Here is a 22,028-nt window from a genome sequence, read left to right as displayed (position 1 = left end):
ATGTCAATATTACCAAAAGACATCAATAGACTCAGTGCAAGACCTATCAAGATTCCAGTGGCATTTCTTTTTACAGAAGTAGAAAAATCACCCCTAAAATTTATATGCAACCCCAAAAGACCCCAAACAGCCAAAGAAATCCTGAGGAATAAAAAAGTAGGAGTCCTTGCCCTTCCTGATTTTAAGCTGTACTATAAAGCTATAGTCATCAAAACAGTAATGTACTGACATGAAATCAGAGAAATATACCAAGCTCAGAAAGACTCAATCATATATGGTCAACTAATATTTGACGACGGAGGCAAGAATAATTAATAAAGACAGTCTCTTCAATAAACGGTGCTGGGTTAACTGGATATTCACATGTAAAAGAATGAAACTGGACTTATATTGTACACGGCTCACAAACATTAACTTGAAATAAGTTAAAGACTTAGATGTAAACCTGAAAGTATGAAACTCCTAGAAAAAAAACATAGGAATAAAGCTCCTTGAATGGGTCTTGGTAATAATTTTTTGGAGATAACACCTAAAGCACAAGCAACAGAGTCAAAAATCCACAAGTGGGACTACAGCAAACTAAAAAGCTTCTGCATAGCCAAAGAAACCATCAACAAAGTGAAAAGACAACCTATAGAATGGGAAAACATATTTGCAAACCATATATCTGATGAGGGGTTAATATCCAAAATACATAAAGAACTCATACAACTCAATAGCAAAAATTTCAAGTATTCCAATTTAAAAATGGGCAAAGAATCAGAATAGACATTTCTCCAAAGAAGATATGTGAAAGACCAACAGGTACATGAAAAGGTGTTCAACATCGTTAGTCATCAGGAAAATGCAAGTTAAAACACAGTGAGATACCTCACACCTGTAAAATGGCCGTATCATGAAAAAGACAAGGGATAACAAATGCTGCCATGGATCTAGAGGAAAGGGAACCCCTCTGCACTCTTGATGTAATTATAAATTGGTACAGCCACTATTGAAAACAGTATTTAAATTCCTCAAAAAATTAAAAGTAGATCTACCATAGCATTCAGTGGTTTCACTTTTGTCAATCTATCCAAAGGAAATGTCAACACTAACTTGAAAAGATATCTGTACCCCCATGTTTATAGCAGCATTATTTACAATAGCCAAGACATGGAAATAATCTAAGTGTACATTGATGGATGAGTGGATAAAGAAGTTGTGATATATATATATATATATATCTATCTATCTCTATCCATAGAAAACAAGGAAATAACTGCCGTTTGCAACAACATGAATGGACCTGAAGGCATTATGCTACATGATGTAAGTCAGACAGAGAAAGGCAAATACTGTATGATCTATGTTTCTAAACTCATAGAAACAGAGATCAGACTTGTGTTTATCAGAGGCAGAGGGTGGTGGGAGGGGGAAATGGAGAAAAGTGGCCAAAAGATACAAACTTCCATTTATAAGTTAAATAAGTACTAGGGATGTAATGTACAGCATGATGACTATAGCTGACACTGCTGTACAATATATGGGTAAGTTGCTAAGAGAGTAAATTGTGAGTTCTCACACAAGTAGAATTTTTTTCCTTTTCTTCTTCTTTTTTAAATTGTACCTATGTGAGAAGGTGGATGTTAGTTGAACCTATTGTGGTAATCATTTTTACTGTATATGTAAATCAAACCATCGTAGTGTACACCTTAAACTTATACACTAATGTATGTCAGTTATTTTTCAATGAAACTGAGGGGAAAAACCCCAATAATATGCAGCAGATACTGTATGTGACCTGCAGAGCCTAATATATTTACTATCTGACCCTTTATCAAAACAGTTTTCCAACCCCTGTCCTAATATATGGTCTAATTGCTTAGGATATATAAAAGCTTGATGTATATTTCTTAATTTCTTTTAAGAAAACATAAAGATTTCTTAAAGCAATAGTTATAACAATGAGAAAGGTGGAAATGGAGCTATACTGGAGCAAAGTTGCTATATTTTACCAAAATTAAGCCAGTATTAACCTGAAATATATTGGTATTAGTTAATGATGTGTGTTGTGGTCCCTAGAACAGCCACTAAGGAAATAACTCAAGAAGTACAGCTAAAAAATTAACAAAGGAAGTTAAAATAGTATATAAAAATACATGAGGCAAAAGATTTAACAAAAGAGAAACAAGACACGAGACATAATAAAAATAGTAAAACCAGATATAAATATAACCTTATCAATAATTGCATTAAATGTGAGTGGTCTAAACACTGCAATCAAAAGGCAGAAATTTTCCAACTTGATAAAAAAGCAAGATCCAACTATATCCTACTGAAAGAGATACATAGAGCCAGATAGATTGAAATAGGTTGAATAGGTTCAAATAAGTTAAAAATAAAAAGCTGTATCTTGCAAACAGTATTAGGTGCAGTAACTACTTTGAGAACAGACAAAGTAGACTTTAAGATAAGAGTCTTACTGGAGTTAAAGAGGGAAAATTCATAATGATAAAAGGATCAATACATTAAAAATATGTAACATTATAAATGTATATCTACTTAACTACTGAGGCCCAAAATACACGAAGCAGAAAACGACAGAATTAAAAGAGGAAATAGACAACTCAACAGTTATAGTTGAGGATTTTAATACTTCTTTCTTTTCATGTGATAGAACAACTAAGGATATAGAAAACTTGTACAACCCATAGACCAGCTTGAACTTAATATATTTCTCTACTTAACAAGAGCAGAATACATATTCTTTTCCAGCACACATACAACACTCTCCAGGATAGATCATATGCTATCTCATAAAAGAACTTTCCTTCCTGTTGATTTATTTACCATCTGGTATCATTTTTTTCAGCACTACAAACTTCTTTTAATATTTCTTATAGGGTAAGTCTACTAACACCTTATTTTCTCATTTCATGTTCATCTGAGGATGTCTTTTCTGTGACTTCATTTAGCCCTGTATATAACTCTTGATTAACATTTTTTTTTCTTTCAGCATTTTAAACATGTCATTTCAGTGTCTTCTGACTTCTGTGGTTTCTGATGAGAAGTTAGCTTTTAATTGTATTGTTACTCTTCTATATGTATGAGTCACTTTTTCCCTTGTGACTTCAAGATTTTCTGTTTGTATTTATCTTTCAGCAATTTGCCTATGGTAAGTCTAGGTGTGGATCTCTGTGTTTATCCTACTTGGAATTCATTGAACTTCTTGGATCTGTAGGTTAATGTTTTTCATCAAATCTGGGATATCTTTAGCCATTGTTTTTTCACATATTTTTTCTCTTCTTCTGGGACTCCTATTATACATATGATGGTATCCCACATGTACTGAGGCTCTGTTTATTTTCCCTTGATTTTTTTTTCTCTTCAGATTTGATAATTTCTATTGATATGTCTTTGAGTTTACTGATTCTTTCCTCTGCCATCTCAAATCTGCTCCTGAGACCATCTAATAATTTTTTCATTTCAATTATTGTATTTTCTGCTTTAGAGTTGTTCTTTGGTTCTTTTTATGGCTTGTATTTTTCTATTTAGATTCTCTATTGAATCATTGTCATCATATTTTTGTTTAATTTTTGGACATAGTCTCCTTAGCTTCTTTAAACACATTTATAACAGCTTCTTTGAAATCTTTGCCAAGTTCAACAGCTGGACCTATTCAGAGTCAGTTTCTGTTGACTCCTTCCCCTAACCCCCTCTCTTGGCTATGCATCACAATTTTCTGTTTCTTTGTATGTCTTGTATTTTGGTTGTTGTTGTTGAAAACTGGAAATTTAGGTAATATATCAAATTTAGGTAATATGTCCACTTTGGATTTTGATTTATTTTTCTGAGAGTTGTTTTTATTTATTTTTTGTTACTTTGGGTTTAAAATGGAGAATCTTCCCCTGCTGTAGTGTGTAGCCTCTGATGGCTCTGCTCAGGTTTTATTCTTATTTTTATTTTTTACCCTAGTTTCCTAGTGGTTGTCACTGTGTCTGTATAGCTTAGGGTAGCCATTGATTTGAAAAGAGGTTTGTTCAAACACGTCAAGCGTATAAGGCTTCTATCTTTGCTGTTTGAAATGTGTTTGGATTGAGGAGTGCATTCAGGGTCAGTCAGTTACTTCATCTGCCTTGGCCTTTAATTTCTGTGGACTCCCTTGAGTCTCCCCTGCACATCCACATAGTTTCCTAGCTGTCTAAGGACTTGTAGAGAGCATATCTAGCACTTGCTTGGCTCTCTCACTTCCATAATCTCCCAGTTCAATTTCTGAATGTTCAATAGCTCATTCCAACTGGGTCTGCAATTCCAGGCTGGCAAAGCAGATGCTCTGTATTTTCTTCATTCTTTTCCTACAGAGTTTGCCACTTTTAGCTGAAAAAGATGTGGGATTTTGTCCCTTGCCCCAAATCAAAGATTCCCTCTCTGAATGCCAAGCTGCTTGTTTTCATAGTCAAATCTTGCCTTGGTAAACTAACATTCTTGAGATTGAACTTGGGATAGGATGGGAGAGGGGCCACACCAAGCCAGAAAAGGTTGTAAATGCCCACTATTTTTGGATGAAGCTTTAACAGGTTTTCAAGGATAAACATTTCTGAATTTGTCTGCCTTTGGTTGATTTCTAGAGCCTTGAAATAGTTGTTTTTTCACAGTTTTGTCCAGCGTTATGCTTATTTTTGGTGGAGAGACTTCATGGAGCTCTTCACACTACCCTAGGCTCCCACTCTTACAATATTCTCAAGCCATTTGTGTAATTAGCTGTTTAAACCTTTGAAGGGGCTCATGGAGCTTCAGAATCCCTATTTTTATCATAATTTTTTGACAATATCTTCCCATTCCTGGGTCTTTGTCACTTCTATTCTAAAGTTATTGGACAAGGTCCTATGTCCATAGTTTTTGATAAAAACACTGAGAATATGCTTGTTGTGTTCGTTCAGTATCTTGGGATGCTCCTTCTCTGAGTTTGTAAACTGCTCTAAGATGTGTGAAAATCTTCCCAGCCACTTCACCTAACCTGGGCTTTAAGTTTCTCTTTAGGATGTTTGAACATCACTTTCTTTGGTGGAGAAGGTGGAAGCCTTTTATTGGTCATTTGTTAGCTAATTATTCTTGCTTCAAGCATAGCTTGAGAAATCTTTTTGGTATCTTTAGCATTTTTCTGAGGTGTGGTTCATGCAGAACAACAGAGTTACTTCCATTCTTGCAGATTCATGTCTGAAACTATAATCAAGACAAATGTAAGTCTTTGATTATAGTTTTCTCAGATAGCAATAATGTGTATATATCAGTCAGGCCTTGGATTTTATTTACTTAATGCATTATTTAACTTTTTTTTTTATTTAACATTTTTTTATGTTCTTTACTCAAAAGGAATAAAATAATAAAAGCTAAAAAATGGTTTTTATAGATTTTCAACTCTTCAGAGAATGAAAAATTGAGATTTTATCCTGTAATGGATTTAAACGATAAGTATGCAATTCATGTAATAATTCTTAGAAGAGCACAGTACAATTCCAGTGTTGACTATTTATTTAAAATATGAAACATTCTTGAGTTGTTGAGGACAACAGCAGATCAACAGACAATAATATCCTGGCAACAGAAAAGGAAATTGATTCATTTTACTGTTTTAGGTGCTGTTTCTGTATTAATTGTTTTTGTGATGCCAAGAGTGTCTTGGTGTTTTGAATCACCAACCTAAATAACTTTCTTACTGTCTTAATTGTAGGCTTAAAATGAACTTCCAGTGGAAAGTTGCTACTATCCTAAAATTTTTATGGTAGGAAACAGAGTTCCAGGATCGCACGCCAGCAGTGCCACTGGCAGTTCATATGTTTGTTTGCTTGTTCATTAAACTTTTAATTTTGAGGTAATTGTAGATTCCCATGCAGTTATATGTCCATATGCTTTGACCCAATCATGTTTTTTTCTTTTTTGTTTTTTCCGACCATTACCTAGTTTTGCAAAAATTAGCTATTGCTACTTTGTGGGTAATGAAAGGGGCCTTGCAGAAAGGTTTGAAGTTTTCTGAAACTCTGTGATACTAATTTGGCTAAGCACCAACTATAACAGTGGTCATGATTAAGATAAGGTGTTAGAAACACTGTCTTTGCCTACTAGTAACCTGTTTCTTATCCATGAAGCTTTTATTTTAAAATATAAATTTGTAACAAAAAGTATTGCATTTGAAAAAATTAAAGCATCAAATTTTCAACTTTTCTGTGCCATTAATGGAATAATCTCATGCTTTTTGCAAATTTAAACACCCCATGTAAGTGTAATTAGTTCTAATGCCATATTTGCTCAACCAGTAAGCCTTTTACAATGTTTGTAGTGACTGTGTTCAGTCACTCATAAAATATAATTTATGTCATATATACTGTTATTGTCTGTTAATGAAAGTGAATACAAAGAAATATTAATAATTATTTGAACAGTAGTTGTACCCATATTTTTGTTGAGTCATTTCAAGCCATGATGACCTTTTTTCCTTTTTAGTTTCATTTATTAGTTTTCTGATTGGAACTTTTTTCTGAAGAATTTCCATGGTAGAAGCTATTTGTCTAGGAATAATGAAAGTCATATATTTGTGGAAGGATTTGAAGAGATCATGGATGTGGCTTGTTCTATATTTTATAAAAAACTTTAAAATTACTAGTGTTATAATGGCAGCATGGACCATAAAGGGCTGAAATGCCTGTTTACCTAGAAGGAAGAGAGTGTAAAGTTGATGGGTGATGGGACAGGGTTATAAAGATAGATTAGGCAAGATTTAATTTTAAAATTCTCTGGACATTCTTTGGAAGGGCTTCAAGAATAAAATTAAAATATATGAAAAATTGTGTTGAAAAGACCATGGCTGATACAGGCTTGGACCTCAGGGGAGTAATTTTTAAGCTGATAACCTGAGGTTATGATAATCATGGTCTCACAAATGTCATATGTACACATGTTACAATGACCATGAGTATTAAAATAAAGTCAGAGTTTAGTATCACATTTTAGTTTTCTTTCTCTTGAGCAGCGTTCAATGTAATTATTCTTTTTTGCTTTTCCTATACAAAAGTAAAAAAAAAAAAAAGATCACTACTACTATTTTGAGTATTAGACCTTTCTTACTGAGTACATAGGGGGAAAAACATGCCTTAAATGCTGATTATCAGCATTTTCCAAACTCTATATGCTCTGTGAAAGAAGTGTACCATGGCCAATTGAATGGGAAATTGCTGGTGAATCACAATTAAATGGGTTTCCTGACTGGATAACTGTTTTTTAATAAGCTAATGTGTGTTATGATAAGCAGTATAGCATGTACTTTTTCCTAAACTTATTTGTCCATGGGTACATCCCTCTAAACTGGTGTTCCTGTGAACATAGTTGGAGTAAACACTGCTCTAGGTAGGTGGTGTTCCAAAGCTGTGTCACAACTATTATTGGAAATATTTGTTTTTGATAAAAATTAATATAAAAATTAAATATGGGCTTTTTTATTTCTTTTTTTTTTAAGTTGCTTTTTGGGTATTGTTTTAACATAATTTCTTATTTGGTATGAAACTGCCGGTTCAAATAATAGGATGAGTAGATCCTAAAATAAATTAATTTGGAAAATGTTAATATTCTTAGAAATTTTATGTACAACTAATTTTTGAAAGAAATACAAGTTATAGAGCCGTAAGTCATCTGTTCACATTGAACTGTTTAGTATTCTTTATGTGCTTACAAGTTTTTATCATTCTTTTTGTTCCACTATTCTGTTACTTCCTGTTATTGAGGGGCATTTGAAAGCTTTTGTTAATGCAGTACACAACAAAAGGTTTATAGAGCACAAGAAAAGATTTTGAACTCCAGTGTATATTGACTGACTTGCAGCAAAGCAGTGGTACTACTGTGTAGTATTTTTTCAAAGATTGGAGAACAAATAGAAATTTGAAAAAATATATTTTTATGTATTCTCTTTAGAAGCACCATACAATTTTCTGTAATACTTACATTGAACAGAAATTATATGAACTTTTTTCATTTTTTTATTTTATAATGACAGAACTTGTAAACTTTCAGCAATATAGATTTGCATAGCAGCACTGTATATATATATCTGTTAAATTTTTCTTTTCTGTTGCATTGTATTTCAGTGAACTGAAATGTCATTAGGAAATCCAAATTCTTAGAATTTAATCACGAATTTCTGTGTGATCCCTCTTAGGCAAAATAAATACAACTATTAAGTTTTTTAAAAACCCCAGTGTAACAAGTGTTTAGAATTGTGGCATCTCTTACTCTAAGGAATCCCAAAGTTATGTGATGAAGTATCATATTAGTATGTGATACTATTTTAGTTTTTGTATTATTATAAAAGTAATATTTGAGCATAGAAATAAACAGTCTAGGAGAGTTAAAAAATGGAAAGTTAACATCTTTCTATGACCCTGTTTCATTCCGATCCTTCATATTAATTGCTATTGAGTACGTTTTGTTTTCATTCTGTTGGTGGTTTCCTCCTTAACTCTAAACAATAGCAGGTAGTAAATCAAGGAACTTGCTTTTGTATTAAGATTGACAATCAACATGTACAAATTAAGATTTCTCTAACATAAAATTTCTCATGTTAATAATGGTAATGTGAGTTTATTTTAAAGAGTGTATGTTTAGAAATAACAGTTATATTTTGAATTAAATGTAGAATTCTTTTAATTAATAGAAAATTGTTTTTAAAACTATGGTTCATATGTTGAGCATGGTATATTTTTCCATTAGTTTCTAAGTGTTCTATCAGTGGAGGCCATTCTATTATCAACCACTTTCTATTTTCTCATGGGAATTTCAAAGAAATACAGTAGAATGAATCAATTTGAAATGTATTTATGCTAAAAATTTTCTCTTTAAAATTTTTCCTTATTTTGAGTTTAGAAAGTGAGATGAAAGCAATCATTATTATAACAATATTATTCTTTTTAGATAGTGAAATATGGATTGCTTGCAGCTATTCTCTGCAAAGTAGTAAAATGAAAAAATAAATTTTTATTCTGGGCTATGATATGATGATATTTCTGAGGCAGTGATTATAATAGTCTCATGCCAACAATGGACACCTGGTGGTCTCATTCAGGTCAAAACCTAAAAACTCCATCATGCTACCTTAGTAAAGAGGAAAAAAGCCTACCTAGAAAAAAAATCTGTGAAATTGACAATCACTAAAGTATAACATAAAGTGAAAATCTGTGTAGGTTGGCTCCATAAATCTTACAGAATGAGGACTATAAAAGATTTTTCCAAGTGGTCATCCATGTACTGACATAAAGCAACAATAAAGTACAAAGTTTTAGAAAAAAGGCCTTTAAATTTCTAAGACAGAATATGTCTGAAGAAGAGACATGTCATTTCTCTCTAGTAGTAGCTATAATTGCCACTTAGCAAGAACACTTTCTTAGATACTTTTTCTTATCTTCTGCAGTATTCTCAGTGACATTTTGCTAGGTACAATACCTCAAATGTCATATTGATTATTTGGTTATATAAATAATTAACACCTGGCAAATAACTTATTTTGAAGAACATTCAGTGAGAGGTCTAGTGCATAATTTAATCATAGGCAAAGCACCAGGTAAAATGTCAAAACAATGTGATTTTCTTTTTTGAAGCAATGTCTTTAACATTTTAAAATTTCTGTTGGGAACTAATTGACAAGCTTGATACCCAGACATAAATATTTAAGTTAAATCAGATTCTATTGTGCTTCTTAGATGTCCTGTGTTTCGGAGCATTTTATTTTGAAGTTCCCAAATAACATTTAATTGTCTTTCATAATTAAGAGGACTTCTTAATTGCTGGTTTGCTGTTCTTAACTTAGGAAGTTCTTTTTGTATATTGCTTATAACAGACAAATGCATAGTTAATAGATTTTCTCAGTGAACATTTTGGTATTGTCAATTTTATTATCCATTGTGATTATTTGTTATTAAACATAACCTGCCACACACAAAGTTATGAATATATTGCAATCCCGTTATAGGGACAGTTTTGTCCTATGCTAGAAGACCCTAGGTAGTATATTACTAAGGTTATTAAAAATGTTGCTTATAATTTCATGTTTAATTTTTAAACCATTATCCCTCAGAAACAATATAATTGGTGAATAGGTTCCAAAGCAAGTCTTGTAACACCTGTTTAACTCACGGTGCCCTTGAAATACATTATGCTCCTGCTATCATAGGAGGGAACACATGCAAGTAAGTATGAAACTATAGTGAAATATGATAAGAGTGAAGATGGGAGAAATATGCTGATACTGTTTGAGCCCCCACAAATAATCGCTCCCTTAGTCTTACTGTATCATGATATGAACCAAATTCAAGCTGTTTCTGGCCCATGATATGGACCAATTAAGGAATGGATTTGGATTTTCCAAACTGGATGGATATGGTTACACCTTCCTAAATGTGAAAAGGATGTAATAGTTGAACAAATATACCCAAATTCTAAATTTACAAACCCAAAATCGTTGTGAATTTCTTCAAATTATTCCAGTAAGACTCTGTGGTTTACCTTTTGATAGCGTTTCTAAATATTCCCCAAACCAAGAAAGCATCATTGCTATATGAGTGCCCCTGAGCTGTCATTGAACACATTCAGCATATGTTATTCTGGGGATGCCAGTCTTCTTTAAACCTTTTTAAAATTTTTTTCTTTTTGACTTGCCTTCAGAGTTTGAGGCATGTAGTTTTCAGTGAAATTGATGGTGGGAATTCCTTATCCTTTTTGGGGTGGATTTGATTCCTAGTATCCGTGAATTAATTCTATATCAAGATCTTAAGGCAGTTACAAAACAGGAATTTCAAAAGATATGAAGGAAAAAACATATAATTGGTTTTGCTTTGCTGGCTGACAACCTTGAAGGACAATATTTATTTGCTTATCTAACTTCTGAAATTCTTGCTGAAATTTTAGGTACATTATTTTATAGCCACTCTTTGTAAGTTATATACATTATATTTTTTTCTCTAAAATTGTATCAAATATAGCAAATCATACACAAGAGTTTGAAAATGCATAAGAGTCTGGGGCAGCTAGTCTTCTGTCAATAATCTCTTTAATCTCATAGAGTACTCCCATCAAGTTCACAGAGATAATTATAAGGCATTGGGGAAAACAAATTATATTCAGTATGCAACAATCCTCTGGCAGTCTTGGATTCACATTTACTTGTTCAAGGATTTGTGAGTTGTCTCAAAGTTCCATAACAGATTTGAGTCATAAATTGTGAGGCTTTTGTGCAGCTGTGACTCAGGTCTGTGGTTGCTTAACAAGTGAGACAGTTTAAGAGTTTTAAATTAATCTTAATTCTTAATTAATCTTATTAATTCTTTGGATTAATTAATCCAAAGAATATTTACTGAGCACCTACCATGAGTTAGACACTGCTAGGTGGTAGGGATATAGCAGTACAGAAGACAGTCAAAGCCCCTGCCTGTTCTTATGACATTTATTTTCTAGTGGGAGGCACAGACTATGGTTTTTTAAAAATTAATAAACAAAATAATTAAAGATTGCATTAAATGCAGGGAAGGAAATAGCTACAATTGAGAAAGAGGGGTCCTATTTAATTAGAAAGTCTGGGAAGGTCATTGTGAGAATTGTGATAGTGAAATTCTGAAAAACAAGAATGAGCTCACAGTTTGAGGAGTTAGGCAAAGAACATTCCTGGCAGAGAAAACAGCAGATTCAAAGGCTCTGGGGGACGAAGTTGCTTGACACTTTCTCAGGCCAGAAAGAAAGGCAGGGTAATTGGATTGTAGTGAGGTGGATGAGAGGCATGCCGAGACTGATTGGGGGGCCTTGTTTGCTAATAAGATGGTGTTTAAGATTTTATTCATGTACAGTGGGAAGCCAGAGCAGAGTTTGGCACAGGGAAGGAATGTGATCTATGTCTTAGTATCACTTTAGCTTCTGTGTATAAAATGGATTGGAGGGGGCCTGGAAGTAAGAAGACCAGTTTAGGAGGCAATTTGGTGAGTTCAGGCAAGAGAGAATAGTGGTGCTGGGCTCAGTGTGGTAAGAGTGGAGGCAGAAAGAAGACAGATTTGATACATATTTTGCAGTATGGCCTGTCACAGGGCACTCAACAGCCTTTGTTCTGTATTTGTCTCTCCCTGTAGAGGAAATGCCAACTTATAGTACTGTTCCCAGATTTGGTCATTACCCAGTTCAAAAAATATCATCCATAAAATAAGATGGTTTATTATATACTTTTTTTTGTTTAATAGATCTGGTCATCTGTTAATTACTTCTTCTGCATTTCTGCTTCTTTGATCTTCGGAAAGAACCAACAAGTTAGGCAAAGTATTGTGTGATCAAAAGATTTGAAAGGTGTGCTAGGGCCAGAGATGTGTAGAGCATGGGGGTGCTTGGTTTAAGGTTAATGACAAGACAAAGGGGTGTCTCCTGCAGAGAACTCTTTCCTGCAGAAAGCTTTTTCAGCCAAAAGCTGCTTACAAAAAGATATTTATATTCAGATTTTACATTTAGAATATTATGTAGTATGGTGAGCTGAAAGAAATAGAAATAAATATTGATTTTCTGCCATGTACTATTGAATTATGTGAAATATTTCATCTAATCACTTGAGGTATGTGCTATTCCATCTCTTTTTTTTACAGATGATTTTTAAATTAACATCAAACCAATGATCTAAATATTTGAGTAAATAACCCAAAGTTGCACAGCTGATGGTTTGAACCTATTTCTACATACCAGAATATGCACGTTTCACAGCCCAATCAAGAGAAAGAGAATGAATCTAGAGAGGGACACTTACTGTATATAGAATGGAGTTTGGCTGGCATTGAAGTATTGTCTTTTATTTCTCTGTATGCTCTCCCTAACCCAGTGTGCTTTGGATCTCAAATTAGAGATGTTTTTAGGGGTACCAGAAAAAGCCAGTGCTTGAAAGTATCAAGCCTTGTTATTGACTCTGTGGTCACTGGCTTGGCATGGAGTAGGTGGCTTCCCTCCCATTCCCATTTAAATTTTAGGTGAGGTCAGTATGCATCAGCAGAGAATGATGATTTAAAGGAGACTTACTGTTTTTTTGTTTGAAATTGGCACTCTAATGTTATTTTTATGCTTAGTCTAAGTACTTATTGTGTGGCAGTAATGAAATCATTTTCAGGATACTCTATAAGTAGCTGAAAAGTTAAGGTATTGTATATTTAGCATGAAAGTAAACAGTGCAAACAACTGAAGTTAGGATTATTCTGGGCACACTAAAGAAATAAAGTGTCCAAACTGATGTTTACTCCCTGAGAATTGGTGTGGTGACCCGGAGACCAGCTGAAAAGAGTAGGATTCCCCTTGTATTCCAAAAAGAATGCGTTGTAACTTTACATCAGTAATACTACATTAATTTCAAGATGGCATAGCAATAAATATTTTTGAAGGTGTTAGTAAACTAATTGTTAATAAAATGAATTGTAAACAATTTTATTAAAAAGAAACATAATACCATACTGAAAAAAGACTTCAAAAAATGCAGGTAACACATTGTTAGAAATAAAAACAGCTAAGAACTGATTAAATTATATGAATTTATGCTAAGAATAATTATTCTGACTTACAATGTTCAGATGATCAGTATATGGAATTTTTAAATATACATGTTTAATTTATATATTATATTTAATGGAAATACTTTTATCTTTTAGAAAGAATTTTTTAAAAAATAATTTTTGTGTTACTGTTTTTATTTTTTATTTTAACATACAGGAAAATTCACCCTTTGAGTTACATAATCACCATCACAATCAAATATAGAAGAGTTCCAGCAGCCCCCATGATTCCTTTATGCCCCCTATGACAGCCTTCATGCACCCTGCCAGGCCCTGAAACCACTATTCTATTTTCTACTTGTATAGTTTTGCCTTTTCCGGAATATCATATAAATGGAACCATACATAAGTACCCTTTGAATTTGGCTTCTTTCACTTAGCATAATGCATTTGAGATTCAACCGTGTTGTTATGTATATGTTATTTCCTTTTGTTACTGAGTAGTATTTCATTATATGGACATGCTAAAGTTTGTTCATTCACTGAAGTGTAATTATTTTTCTTTTTCAAAATTGTTTTGGCTATTCTAGGGCCTTTGCATTTCAAATATAAATTTTATTTTTTTTTAACATCTTTATTGGAGTATAATTGCTTTACAATGGTGTGTTAGTTTCTGCTTTATACAAAGTGAATCAGTTATACATATACATATGTTCCCATATCTCCTCCCTCTTGCGCCTCCCTCCCATCCTCCCTATCCCACCCCTCTAGGTGGTCACAAAGCACCGAGCTGATCTCCCTGTGCTATGCGGCGGCTTCCCACTAGCTATCTATTTTACATTTGGTAGTGTATATATGTCCGTGCCACTCTCTCACTTCGTCCCAGCTTACCCTTCCCCCTCCCCGTGTCCTCAAGTCCATTCTCTATGTCTGCGTCCTTATTCCTGTCCTGTCCCTAGGTTCTTCAGAACCAATTTTTTTTTTTTAAGGTTCCATATATATGTGTTAGCATACGGTATTTGTTTTTCTCTTTCTGACTTACTTCACTCTGTATGACAGACTCTAGGTCCATCCACCTCACTACAAATAACTCAATTTTGTTTCTTTTTATGGCTGAGTAATATTCCATTGTATATATGTGCCACATGTTCTTTATACATTCCTCTGTCAATGGACACTTAGGTTGCTTCTATGTCCTGGCTATTGTAAATAGAGCTGCAGTGAACATTATGGTACATGACTCTTTTTGAATTATGGTTTTCTCAGGGTATATGCCCAGTAGTGGGATTGCTGGGTCATATGGTAATTCTATTTTTAGTTTTTTAAGGAACCTCCATACTGTTCTCCATAGTGGCTGTACCAATTTACATTCCCACCAACAGTGCAAGAGGGTTCCCTTTTCTCCACACCCTCTGCAGCATCAAATATAAATTTTAAAATCAGCTTGTTAATTTCTACTTAAAAAAGCCTCTTGGGATTTTGATAGGGATTGTGTTATAGCAGTTTGGAGAGCAAGCTGTCTTAACCAGTGTTAAGTCTTCAAGTCCATAAACATGAACTGACTTCATTTATTTAGATATTCTTTCAGCAATATTTTGTAGCTTTCAGCAGATATTTTGTCTCTCAACAGTATTTTGTAGCTTTCAGCAGATAAGTTTATTCCCAAGTATTTTCTTTTTTGGTGATGTTGTTAATGGAATTATTTTGTCTTTTTTTTTTTTGGCTGCGTTGGGTCTTCATTGCTGTGTGCAGACTTTCTCTAGTTGTGGCGAGCAGGGGCTACTCTTCATTGTTGTGCACAGGCTTCTCATTGCAGTGGCTTCTCTTGTTGCGGAGCATGGGCTCTAGGTGCGCGGGTTTCATTAGTTGCGGCACGCGGGCTCTAGGGTGCGTGGGCTTCAGTAGTTGTGGCCCGCGGGCTCAGTAGATGTGGCTCGTGGGCTTTAGAGTGCAGGCTCAGTAGTTGTGGTGCACGGGCTTAGTTGCTCCGCAGCATGTGGGATCTTACCGGACCAGGGATCAAACCCATGTCCCCTGCATTGGCAGGCAGATTCTTAACCAGTGCACCACCAGCGAAGTCCTGGAATTATTTTCTTAATTTAATTTTTGGATTGTTTGCCTTGGTATACAGAAATACAATTGATTTTAAAAATGTTGATCTTGTATCCTGCAACCTTGTTAAAAGTGTTTATTAGTTCCGATAATTGTTATTAATTGCTTAGTATTTTCTACTAAGGAGCATGTCATCTGTGAATAAAGAAACTTTTACTTCTTTTCCAGTCTTGATATTTCTTGTTAGTTTATTTGTTTTGCCTTATTGCATTTGCTAGAAACTTGAGTAGAGAGAGTGGATCTTCTTGCCGTGTGTGTATTGTTCCCCTAAACATAATAAGTAATTATTCTCTTGCTGTTTTCAAGATTTTCTGGTCTTTCACCGTTTATGATGAGTATAAGTGTGGATCTCTTTTCTGTTTATCCTCCTTGGTATTTATGGAGTCTCTTGGATCTTTAGAGTAATATTTTTCATCAAAATTTGGAATTTATGGCCACTATTTTTTCTAATATTTTTTTCTTCTTCATTCTCCTTTTCTTTTTATGGGAATCATGTCACACATATGTTTGTGCAGTTGGTTTTGTCCCACAGATCTCTAACCCTGGTCACTTTACTTCAGTCTTTTTGGCTGGTTTCTATTTGGATAATTTTTGTTACCTGTTTATTACTGATTTCTTGTTTGCCTATTTGGATCTACTGTTGAGGCTGTCTAGTGAATTTTTCTTTTCACTTGTACTTTTCAACTCCCAAATTTCTGTTTTCTTATCTCTTTATTGAGAATAAGTTTTCTGTTTTTCGAGTCATTGTCATCATAATTTCCACCAAGTCTTTAAACTTATTCTTTTAGTTCTTTCAACATATTTATTATAGCTGCTTTTTATTATAGCTGCTGTCATTGTCTGCTAAATCCAACATCTGGGTCCACTTAGAATCAGTTTCTGTTTACTCATTTTTTCCTGAACATGGGTTACCCTTTCCTGTTTTATTGTATGTCTTATAATTTTTTTAAAAACTGTACACTTTAAATGATATATTTTAGCAACTCTGGATCCTGATTATTTTTTCCTACCTAAAGATTGTTTATTTATCTTATTTATTTATCTTAGTAATTTGTCTGGACTAAAAACATGAAATTCATTTCCCCCACAATGACTGATGTCTCTGTTTCATGTTTTTTTGTTGTTGTTATTATTTTTGTTTTAATTTTTAAGCCTAGCTTTCTATGATTTGGCTCTGTGTCTGTATAACTTAGTGGTTGAACACCTTAAGCTAGTAAGGCTCCTATCCTCTGCCAGTGGATCTATGTGTGGATTCAGAAACACATTTAATGTTTAGGCAGTTTTCAAGTTTACCCGAGCTATTGTTTTCTGTTGGACCCTCTCCTTTTCTCCTCTGTGCATGTGTGCAAGTTCTGTGTAGTCCTGAGATATGTAAGTAGCTGGAGCCCTCTGTGATCTCCCTTGTGCTTGCTCACCACCTCCTGTCAGCCTGGGATATGTGGAGAGTCTATCAAATACTTTCTGACTGCTTTATATCCCATTCTTCCTTGTTGCAGTTCTGGCTTATCTGCCCATTCCATTGCTTTCCCCAACCAGGAACCCCTCAGCCTCATAAAAATCATTGGTCTTTCATGTTTGCTTGTGACCAAGATTACTAATTATTACTGACAACAGTACTGGGTACGGGTTTTTCACCTTTTGTTCCAAATCAACTCCCTGACTTTTGTTCCAAGTCAGCCCACTCCGTCAGTGAAGCTGTTGGTTCTTTGCAGCCTGCCCTGCCGTATTAGAACTATTGTCCTAGCCAAGCTGGATGGGGGAATAGGAGCCACCCCAAGGAAGCATGCCACAGATTTCTGTTCTTCTCATCTGAAGTGCAGTAGTTTTTCATGAGTAAGCTCTTCTCTATTTGTTGAAAAGCATAGGTCAATTTCCAGAGTACTGAAATGGTTGCTTTTGATAATTTTGTGTAATTTTTATAGTTGCTTTTTCAGCAGAGGATTTGGCGTCCTCCTCAATCCATCATACTGGAAGTTCCAGCTTTTGGGGGGGGGGGTCATTGTTTGCATGGCATATGTTTGTATTAATTTATGTTTTATCTATCTATGTATTTATATTTTAAATGGATTCCTTTTAGATAGAATATAGTAAGGTCTTGTTTTTAAGTCCAGTCTGGTCATCTCTTTTAATTGGTATTCTCAGACTATTTGCTTTTAATGTTATTATTGATCTTGTTAGATTTAGGCCTGCCATTTTATTATTAGTTGTCTGTTTGTAACATCTGGTTTTCTTTCTTTGTTCCCTTTTCCCTGCCTTTTTTGGTATTATTTGAATATATATTTTGTATTCTGTTTTAATTCATTTATTGGCTTTTTGGGTTTATCTTTTTTTCGGTATTTATCTTATTTTTAGTTATTGGTTTAGGGATTACATTATACAGATCTTTCAAAATCTGCTTTGGAACTCCTTTTACATTACCCCACTGACCTCTGTGTTACACTTATAAGTAGTTACACCATATATTGAAATGCTTTCAGCAGTTATGCGTAACTTAAAAGGAGAAAAGTGATAGTTTGTTATATTTACCCAGATATAATAATTCTTAAATTTGAAGACATAATGTCTAAAACTTCAAAAATTTGGTGAAAGACATAAATTTACAAATTTAAAAAGGTCAGCAGACTCCATATAGGATAAGTTCAAAGAAAGCCATTTACAGATACATCGTAATCAGTCTGCTAATGACTAAAGATAAAGAACAATTCTTGAGAGCACCTAAAGAAATAATGATTCAAATAATTGTGAATTTCTCCTCAGACACCATGGTGGCTGGAAGACAGTGGAACACCATCTAAAAGTACTGAAAGTAAAGAATGGTCAACCCTGAATTATGTATCTAGTGAAAACAATTTCTAGGAATTACAATGATATAAAGACATTCCCAGGGAAACTAAGAGAATTTGTTGCCAGCATACCTACTCTAAAAGAAATAAAATTTCTTCAGGCTGGTGGAAATGATATAAGCAGGGTACTTGGATCTTCAGGAATGAAGGAAGAGCAGCAGAGTATTTAAGAGTATCCTGTTGTCCTGGCCTCAGTGTAGGTTCTGAACTTGACCAAATTTGCTAGATTTATGTTTGGCTGATAGTTTTCCAGTTTTTAACTTGAGCTCACACTTTGGACTCTGTTTCTTTATTCCTGCATGATATATTGCTACCCCAGGTTTATTTCCTGTCTCTTGTGTTTAAGTTAGAATCTTAGATTAAGTTTGTTTGACTCTGTTGTTTTCTAAAAATGTGCTTCCCATTAGCTGAGCTTAATAAGTATATTTTTTAATTTTGTTAGAATAAAGATGCCATGTATAGTCTTATATTTGTGGCCTGTTTTAAAATGGTCATGAAAATTATGTTTAATTCACTCCACCTGAGAAGCTATTTAATTTTATTTCTCTCTCTTTCCCAAATACTTTCGTAGGATGACAAAATCGTTAATTTTCCAACTATATTATATATAGTATTTTACTCAGTATTGTAATTGGAGTAATATTATAATTAGCTCAGGTTTTTTCTAACAGATGAAAAGGCCTATATATTAAGCTACTTAGACAAAAATGTCCTTTTGTTACATTTGTTCATTTAATATATACAGTCCTGCATGTTTAAGTCTTATTCATCACATATAGCAAATAAGAAATGTCAGCTCCTGTTTCCTCTTCCCATTCCTTAGTACTTTGACCTTTGATACTGACAGTATGTGTTCTTTTCTTTGTCAAAAGTGTTATTAATTTTAATATCTGAAAATGTATGCATATCTGTTAAAACAGCGTGTGAATATTGATCTGTTAAAAGTAAATAATCAAATTATAGAAAATTTAAATTCATAATCACATGTTGTTTCCCCATTTCACAGTACAGTAAGGCAATGCTGAATCAAAATGGTGGACAGTTGCAAGCCTTAGTAGTTTTTGCAGCCATGTCAAAACACTGTTTTACACAGTTAGCTATTTTTGAAATAATGATGAAAATAGTTTATGTTGCTTTACTCCCATGTGATTTTTGATGGATTTTTCAAATTCCTTTAAGTAGGTGGCTTATAGGTACTGCAATTCAGAAGTATTGGTATAATTAAAATTTTTTTTCTACAGAAAGATTAAGTTTTTAGCATTGGCATCACCATACTTAGAGTATAATAGTCTAGAAACTTGAAAATTATCTTTGACTTTTTCCTGTTTCACCTTTTTCCATTTCCAACCAAGCATACTCTCTGCTTTTCTTAAAATATCTCTGGAATTTACCTGTATGCTCTGTCACACTGCCTCTGTTCTCATCAACTGTCTACTTGTTTTCCCAGCCTACAGTCTCTTTCCATGTCATTGCTTTCTGCATATTTACCAAGAGTCCTTTCATCCTTTGAGAATCTTCAGGAAGTGTTATGTTCTCACTGTGATAAGTCCAAACTTCTCTACCCAGTATTCATTATCATCCACGTCTCCACCAAGCCCTCTGTATTGAACTTATTTTCTGCTTTTTTCCCATTGGTATCTTTGGTACTTGTCGGGTCTCAAATAGTCCATTGTGCATGTTGTATTTATTTTTTCACTTGCATTCCTTTCCTCATGCTTTCAACCCCATCCCCATGCCTCGCTTGAAATGCTATATCCATTTTCTTGTTGACCTATTCGAGTTCTCATTTCCTTCAATAAATTTTGCAAAAGCTTCTCCAACCCTTCATCTAACTCTTCTTTTCCTGAGCTCCTATCACAATGTTTTTTATATGTAATGTGATTCTCAGTGGCAGAGACCTTGTCTCATTCTTCTCTCAGCACCTGGCTCTGTGGTGTGTAAGCTGATTCGTTGCATTTATGTCCCATTTCACTCCCCTAATAACTTCATAAAGTGAGGTCAGGAAGATTTCTTGTTTCTTTTTCTTTTTCTTCAATTCTAAAACATGTTCTTCTGTCAACTCCCTCACCCCCACGCGCCCCATCAGAAGCAATCTGAAATAGATAGGCAGACAGACTTAGCTAGAGGAAATACTGAGCTAATGGAGCCAAGAGTGAAATTGACCCCTATGTGCATCAGTTAGGTGAAAACAGAACAAAACTCCCATTGGGAGTCACAGACTGTTCATTGAATCCTATCTCCTGTCTTCAAATATGTATTTGTGTAGTATTGGGGAAATTAGAAAATAAAGTGTGAACTTCCTAGCACAAATCTCTTCTATATATTAGTAAAATAACTAGAAATTAATGTATTTTTGCACTCGTATTACTTTTATAAAAAATAGTTATTAAAAACGCTCCTGTTAAGAGTAAGTGTATAACAAAGACCAGCAAACTTTTTTTTGTAAATGGTTAGATACTAAATGTTTTTAGGCTTTGCAGGCCACATATGGTCTCTGTCATATGTGTGTGTGTGTGTGTGTGTATATATATATATATATATATTTTTTTTTTTTTTTCTTATCGTTGTTGTTGGGTTTCACCACACTTAAAAATAACCAGTCTTAGCTTGCGTGCAGTACAAAAGTGGGCCACGGGCCACATTTTGCCTGTGAGCCATAGTTTGCCAAGCTGTTTGCCAATAAGAAAAGCTAATCTGTGTAACTGGACATCCAAGAGGCAGAAGATTTTCTCTCCAATAGAGAAGACATTGCTCATACTAATCCAAGTCCTGAACAAACTGGAATGTGCCCAGTGGGGTGCATTCAAAAGGGGGGTATCATGAGAAACCTTAACCTGAGAGGAACAACTTGTTGAACAGGGTCAGGTTGGAGAAGTGAGAGGTGGCATTACAGTGGTCTTCAATACGGAAGTTCCATGATACGAGAGAAGCAGACTTGTCCTGCACAGTGCTCCCTGTAGAGCCTCGAGTGCAGTGTGCTGTCCTGGACAGAGTAATGTCCTTCCCCTAGGGACTGATTAGCAGAACCTCCTCTGCTCTGAGTGCTTCCTGGTGGTCTTCCCTGAGAAGGACAGAATACCTTATAAAGAACTTCCCCCCCCCCCTTTCAGAAGTGGTGATTTGGTGTATGACAGGGACATAATTGTACTCACCATGGAATAGATTACAAATATAGACACCAATAATGAAGGCATATTGGAGTAAATGGAAGGATTTCATTCAGGTGGAATTAAAGTAAATCTTCATAGGATTTTGGGTTTTAAAAGAGGAACCACATGGCTAGACAATATCTAAAAATATTACCTTACAATAATTTCATTTTTATTATTATAATCTTAACTGTGGTGAAAATTTCAAAAACCATCCTCATTCTTTGTCCAGAAATTTTCTACTTAGTTCACATGAACAAGGTGCACTTACTGGCATACTATAATTTATATTTTTAAGTCTCCTACTATCTACTTAGATAGAAGGTAAAAACCACAAAAGTAGCAAGAACCAGGTACCATGAAGTGACTGTAATTGTTCTTCTTTCACATTTGCAACAACT

The 22,028-nt window shown here is 34.2% G+C and overlaps 1 protein-coding gene across 2 annotated transcripts in view; it reads left to right on the top strand.

The window, feature by feature from the left end:
• Positions 1 to 22,028, top strand: part of LRRC28 (leucine rich repeat containing 28) — a 174,164-nt gene that overhangs the window by 90,508 nt on the left and 61,628 nt on the right. The window lies entirely within an intron of this gene.

The sequence above is a fragment of the Eschrichtius robustus genome, chromosome 1 (assembly GCF_028021215.1).
Source record: "Eschrichtius robustus isolate mEscRob2 chromosome 1, mEscRob2.pri, whole genome shotgun sequence".
NCBI classification, from domain to species: Eukaryota; Metazoa; Chordata; class Mammalia; order Artiodactyla; family Eschrichtiidae; genus Eschrichtius; species Eschrichtius robustus.
Note: the sequence above shows the minus strand (reverse complement) of the source record. Positions and strands in the feature narration are given on the sequence as shown.